Below are 6,000 nucleotides of genomic sequence, written 5' to 3'. Positions count from 1 at the left end.
CTTTCAATATAACAGAACTGTCAAAATTTTTGTACAGTGCAGCTGGATTTCCTGTCACTGTGGGTTAGGGTTAGAGCAGAGTAGCATAGTGCAGAGTCTGATACAGTTGCAGAGGAGATGAACAAATCCCCCTTTTTTCTCCATGGACTGTAATGTTGAATCAAAAAAAACACTTTAGTCTAAAGTGAACAGTTGTTTTATATGTCTGAAATTAGTTTAGCTCCTGAGATTAACAATGGCAAGGGTTAAATATTTGTGCAGTATGAATGATAGAAGAACAGGCAGAGCCTATATTACAGAAGGTCCTCTTGTACTTGTCAGACCATAAGATAACCAAGTTCGCCATCTTGTGTTCATCAAGAAACATATCTTTCCTTTCCTCTATTTATGCTTTTTATATTCTTGAGTCTACTAAACTTTCCCTAGGTTCTACCTAGCTTTAACCTTACCATTTTAAAAAACATGTCTCCACCAAGAGATGTCAGAGTGACCATTTTAGCAATTATAAAGGAAACCCAGCAAATCTGTACACTCTATAGATTACACTGAACACCTGCTTAGATACAGAACTGCTCTGAACAGCAGCTGGTCAGCGTATTTCTCTAATATCAATAATGCCAGCTGTAATAATTGAATTATTTTGAAGATGAGAGCCCGAGCTGCTACTTTATATTTTCTGTAGTGTAGTGGTTATCACGTTCGCCTCACACGCGAAAGATCCCCTGAGGCTGCACACTCATTACTCGGTTGAAGGAACGCTTAAGCCTTTGCGTTGATCGATTATTTATTCATTTACTTACTTTGCGGTTCCCCCGCCGAAAGGAAACACTTTCCTTCGCTTTTGTTTCTGTAGTGTAGTGGTTATCACGTTTGCCTCACACGCGAAAGGTCCCCGGTTCGAAACCGGGCAGAAACATCTTTTGGCGGTCAGGGGCTTGTGCTTTGCGTCGAATAAGACTCGAGTTTTGCGCTCTGTAGCACCCGTGCCTTGGGAACAAGCTGAAACTGAGATCCGGCCCCACTCCCACATAGTTTCTGTAGCGTGACTGTTTTCACGTTGTCTGCTCATTTGCACTGGCGAACAAAAGTCTTGATATTGTCTTTTTTTTGTTTTCTTTTTTGGTTTAATTGATTTATTTTGAAGATGAGAGCCCGAATAGCTTCGTTGTTGTTTCTGTAGTGTAGTGGTTATCAAGTTCGCCTAACACGCGAAAGGCCCCCGGTTCGAAACTGGGCAGAAACAACCCAAGGCTTTTGAGCTTTGCTTCAGTATGCGTCCACTCATCCTAATCGGCACCCTGAAGGTGACTGGAGCAGTTTCTCCACAATGGGATGCCTAGTTTGAAATGCGCTTTAGTGCATAGAAAATGAACAAGTGTATACTTCAAATCAAGCAGCGCTTAGGGGCTTTTGCTGCAGGCCGCAAGCCATCACTTACACCGCAATTGGAAATCGGAAAGAGCTCTCACCAAAGAACTCTGGCCAAAGCCTGTCAAATGCAACTGGTGGACTTTGCCGTTCCGTTTTGACTTTCGAGACCGGGCAGAAACAAGCCTTGAGCTTTGCTCCAGTAAGAGCCCACTTGTCCTAATCAGGACCCTGAAGGTGACTAGAGCAGTTTCTCCACTATGTGGTGCCTAGCTTCAAATGGGCTTTAGTGCATGAACAAGTGTTTGCTTGTTCGAGTCGAGCAACAAGTAGGGCTGTTTTTTTTGGCCTCAGGCAGCAAGCAACCACTTAGAACACAAGTGGAAATCACTTGTGGAAAGACCTCTCACAAGCAGAGAAGCCTTCGTCACACTCTTGCCAAAGCCTGTTAAACGCAGCTGGCGGACTTTCCTGTTCCGTTTGCCTTTTCAATGGCGGCCCTCGTACATTTGCCACGCTCCAACATGCGGCTTAAATGTAGTGCGTTGGGCGGGAATCGAATTAGACTCGAAGTTTTGCGCTCTGTAGCACCCGTGCCTTGGGAACAAGCTGAAACTGAGATCCGGCCCCACTCCCACATAGTTTCTGTAGCGTGACTGTTTTCACGTTGTCTGCTCATTTGCACTGGCGAACAAAAGTCTTGATATTGTCTTTTTTTTGTTTTCTTTTTTGGTTTAATTGATTTATTTTGAAGATGAGAGCCCGAATAGTTTCTTTGTAGTTTCTGTAGTGTAGTGGTTATCACGTTCGCCTAACACGCGAAAGGCCCCCGGTTCGAAACCGGGCAGAAACAACCCAAGGCTTTTGAGCTTTGCTTCAGTATGCGTCCACTCGTCCTAATCGGCACCCTGAAGGTGACTGGAGCAGTTTCTCCACAATGGGATGCCTAGTTTGAAATGCGCTTTAGTGCATAGAAAATGAACAAGTGTATACTTCAAATCAAGCAGCGCTTAGGGGCTTTTGCTGCAGGCCGCAAGCCATCACTTACACCGCAATTGGAAATCGGAAAGAGCTCTCACCAAAGAACTCTGGCCAAAGCCTGTCAAATGCAACTGGTGGACTTTGCCGTTCCGTTTTGACTTTCGAGACCGGGCAGAAACAAGCCTTGAGCTTTGCTCCAGTAAGAGCCCACTTGTCCTAATCAGGACCCTGAAGGTGACTAGAGCAGTTTCTCCACTACGTGGTTCCTAGCTTCAAATGGGCTTTAGTGCATGAACAAGTGTTTGCTTGTTCGAGTCGAGCAACAAGTAGGGCTGTTTTTTTTTGGCCTCAGGCAGCAAGCAACCACTTAGAACACAAGTGGAAATCACTTGTGGAAAGACCTCTCACAAGCAGAGAAGCCTTCGTCACACTCTTGCCAAAGCCTGTTAAACGCAGCTGGCGGACATTCCTGTTCCGTTTGCCTTTTCAAGGGCGGCCCTCGTACATTTGCCACGCTCCAACATGCGGCTTAAATGTAGTGCGTTGGCCGGGAATCGAATTAGACTCGAGTTTTGCGCTCTGTAGCACCCGTGCCTTGGGAACAAGCTGAAACTGAGATCCGGCCCCACTCCCACATAGTTTCTGTAGCGTGACTGTTTTCACGTTGTCTGCTCATTTGCACTGGCGAACAAAAGTCTTGATATTGTCTTTTTTTTGTTTTCTTTTTGGTTTAATTGATTTATTTTGAAGATGAGAGCCCGATTAGTTTCTTTGTAGTTTCTGTAGTGTAGTGGTTATCACGTTCGCCTAACACGCGAAAGGCCCCGGTTCGAAACCGGGCAGAAACAACCCAAGGCTTTTGAGCTTTGCTTCAGTATGCGTCCACTCGTCCTAATCGGCACCCTGAAGGTGACTGGAGCAGTTTCTCCACAATGGGATGCCTAGTTTGAAATGCGCTTTAGTGCATAGAAAATGAACAAGTGTATACTTCAAATCAAGCAGCGCTTAGGGGCTTTTGCTGCAGGCCGCAAGCCATCACTTACACCGCAATTGGAAATCGGAAAGAGCTCTCACCAAAGAACTCTGGCCAAAGCCTGTCAAATGCAACTGGTGGACTTTGCCGTTCCGTTTTGACTTTCGAGACCGGGCAGAAACAAGCCTTGAGCTTTGCTCCAGTAAGAGCCCACTTGTCCTAATCAGGACCCTGAAGGTGACTAGAGCAGTTTCTCCACTATGTGGTGCCTAGCTTCAAATGGGCTTTAGTGCATGAACAAGTGTTTGCTTGTTCGAGTCGAGCAACAAGTAGGGCTGTTTTTTTTTTGGCCTCAGGCAGCAAGCAACCACTTAGAACACAAGTGGAAATCACTTGTGGAAAGACCTCTCACAAGCAGAGAAGCCTTCGTCACACTCTTGCCAAAGCCTGTTAAACGCAGCTGGCGGACTTTCCTGTTCCGTTTGCCTTTTCAAGGGCGGCCCTCGTACATTTGCCACGCTCCAACATGCGGCTTAAATGTAGTGCGTTGGCCGGGAATCGAATTAGACTCGAGTTTTGCGCTCTGTAGCACCCGTGCCTTGGGAACAAGCTGAAACTGAGATCCGGCCCCACTCCCACATAGTTTCTGTAGCGTGACTGTTTTCACGTTGTCTGCTCATTTGCACTGGCGAACAAAAGTCTTGATATTGTCTTTTTTTTTTTTTCTTTTTGGTTTAATTGATTTATTTTGAAGATGAGAGCCCGAATAGCTTCTTTGTAGTTTCTGTAGTGTAGTGGTTATCACGTTCGCCTAACACGCGAAAGGCCCCCGGTTCGAAACCGGGCAGAAACAACCCAAGGCTTTTGAGCTTTGCTTCAGTATGCGTCCACTCGTCCTAATCGGCACCCTGAAGGTGACTGGAGCAGTTTCTCCACAATGGGATGCCTAGTTTGAAATGCGCTTTAGTGCATAGAAAATGAACAAGTGTATACTTCAAATCAAGCAGCGCTTAGGGGCTTTTGCTGCAGGCCGCAAGCCATCACTTACACCGCAATTGGAAATCGGAAAGAGCTCTCACCAAAGAACTCTGGCCAAAGCCTGTCAAATGCAACTGGTGGACTTTGCCGTTCCGTTTTGACTTTCGAGACCGGGCAGAAACAAGCCTTGAGCTTTGCTCCAGTAAGAGCCCACTTGTCCTAATCAGGACCCTGAAGGTGACTAGAGCAGTTTCTCCACTATGTGGTGTCTAGCTTCAAATGGGCTTTAGTGCATGAACAAGTGTTTGCTTGTTCGAGTCGAGCAACAAGTAGGGCTGTTTTTTTTGGCCTCAGGCAGCAAGGAACCACTTAGAACACAAGTGGAAATCACTTGTGGAAAGACCTCTCACAATCAGAGAAGCCTTCGTCACACTCTTGCCAAAGCCTGTTAAACGCAGCTGGCGGACTTTCCTGTTCCGTTTGCCTTTTCAATGGCGGCCCTCGTACATTTGCCACGCTCCAACATGCGGCTTAAATGTAGTGCGTTGGCCGGGAATCGAATTAGACTCGAGTTTTGCGCTCTGTAGCACCCGTGCCTTGGGAACAAGCTGAAACTGAGATCCGGCCCCACTCCCACATAGTTTCTGTAGCGTGACTGTTTTCACGTTGTCTGCTCATTTGCACTGGCGAACAAAAGTCTTGATATTGTCTTTTTTTTGTTTTCTTTTTTGGTTTAATTGATTTATTTTGAAGATGAGAGCCCGAATAGCTTCTTTGTAGTTTCTGTAGTGTAGTGGTTATCACGTTCGCCTAACACGCGAAAGGCCCCCGGTTCGAAACCGGGCAGAAACAACCCAAGGCTTTTGAGCTTTGCTTCAGTATGCGTCCACTCGTCCTAATCGGCACCCTGAAGGTGACTGGAGCAGTTTCTCCACAATGGGATGCCTAGTTTGAAATGCGCTTTAGTGCATAGAAAATGAACAAGTGTATACTTCAAATCAAGCAGCGCTTAGGGGCTTTTGCTGCAGGCCGCAAGCCATCACTTACACCGCAATTGGAAATCGGAAAGAGCTCTCACCAAAGAACTCTGGCCAAAGCCTGTCAAATGCAACTGGTGGACTTTGCCGTTCCGTTTTGACTTTCGAGACCGGGCAGAAACAAGCCTTGAGCTTTGCTCCAGTAAGAGCCCACTTGTCCTAATCAGGACCCTGAAGGTGACTAGAGCAGTTTCTCCACTACGTGGTTCCTAGCTTCAAATGGGCTTTAGTGCATGAACAAGTGTTTGCTTGTTCGAGTCGAGCAACAAGTAGGGCTGTTTTTTTTTGGCCTCAGGCAGCAAGCAACCACTTAGAACACAAGTGGAAATCACTTGTGGAAAGACCTCTCACAAGCAGAGAAGCCTTCGTCACACTCTTGCCAAAGCCTGTTAAACGCAGCTGGCGGACATTCCTGTTCCGTTTGCCTTTTCAAGGGCGGCCCTCGTACATTTGCCACGCTCCAACATGCGGCTTAAATGTAGTGCGTTGGCCGGGAATCGAATTAGACTCGAGTTTTGCGCTCTGTAGCACCCGTGCCTTGGGAACAAGCTGAAACTGAGATCCGGCCCCACTCCCACATAGTTTCTGTAGCGTGACTGTTTTCACGTTGTCTGCTCATTTGCACTGGCGAACAAAAGTCTTGATATTGTCTTTTTTTTGTTT

General features: G+C 46.5%; 6 non-coding genes across 6 annotated transcripts; all 6 read left to right on the top strand.

Annotated features, from left to right (window-relative positions):
• The first annotated feature begins 843 nt into the window (after positions 1–843).
• On the top strand, positions 844–916 carry trnav-cac (transfer RNA valine (anticodon CAC)). Its single transcript has one exon. It is a non-coding gene; the product is annotated as a tRNA-Val (tRNA).
• A 254-nt stretch (positions 917–1,170) lies between these two features.
• trnav-aac (transfer RNA valine (anticodon AAC)) lies at positions 1,171–1,243 on the top strand. Its single transcript has one exon. It is a non-coding gene; the product is annotated as a tRNA-Val (tRNA).
• Positions 1,244–2,148: 905 nt separating this feature from the next.
• trnav-aac (transfer RNA valine (anticodon AAC)) lies at positions 2,149–2,221 on the top strand. Its single transcript has one exon. It is a non-coding gene; the product is annotated as a tRNA-Val (tRNA).
• A 904-nt stretch (positions 2,222–3,125) lies between these two features.
• trnav-aac (transfer RNA valine (anticodon AAC)) lies at positions 3,126–3,197 on the top strand. Its single transcript has one exon. It is a non-coding gene; the product is annotated as a tRNA-Val (tRNA).
• Positions 3,198–4,102: 905 nt separating this feature from the next.
• On the top strand, positions 4,103–4,175 carry trnav-aac (transfer RNA valine (anticodon AAC)). The gene has a single exon. It is a non-coding gene; the product is annotated as a tRNA-Val (tRNA).
• Positions 4,176–5,079: 904 nt separating this feature from the next.
• trnav-aac (transfer RNA valine (anticodon AAC)) lies at positions 5,080–5,152 on the top strand. The gene has a single exon. It is a non-coding gene; the product is annotated as a tRNA-Val (tRNA).
• The last annotated feature ends 848 nt before the right edge of the window (positions 5,153–6,000 follow it).

The sequence above is a fragment of the Hemibagrus wyckioides genome, unplaced genomic scaffold, assembly GCF_019097595.1.
Source record: "Hemibagrus wyckioides isolate EC202008001 unplaced genomic scaffold, SWU_Hwy_1.0 Contig13, whole genome shotgun sequence".
Classification (NCBI taxonomy): Eukaryota; Metazoa; Chordata; class Actinopteri; order Siluriformes; family Bagridae; genus Hemibagrus; species Hemibagrus wyckioides.
The sequence above is the reverse complement of the archived record's forward strand: the minus strand, read 5'-3'. Positions and strand labels throughout refer to the sequence as shown.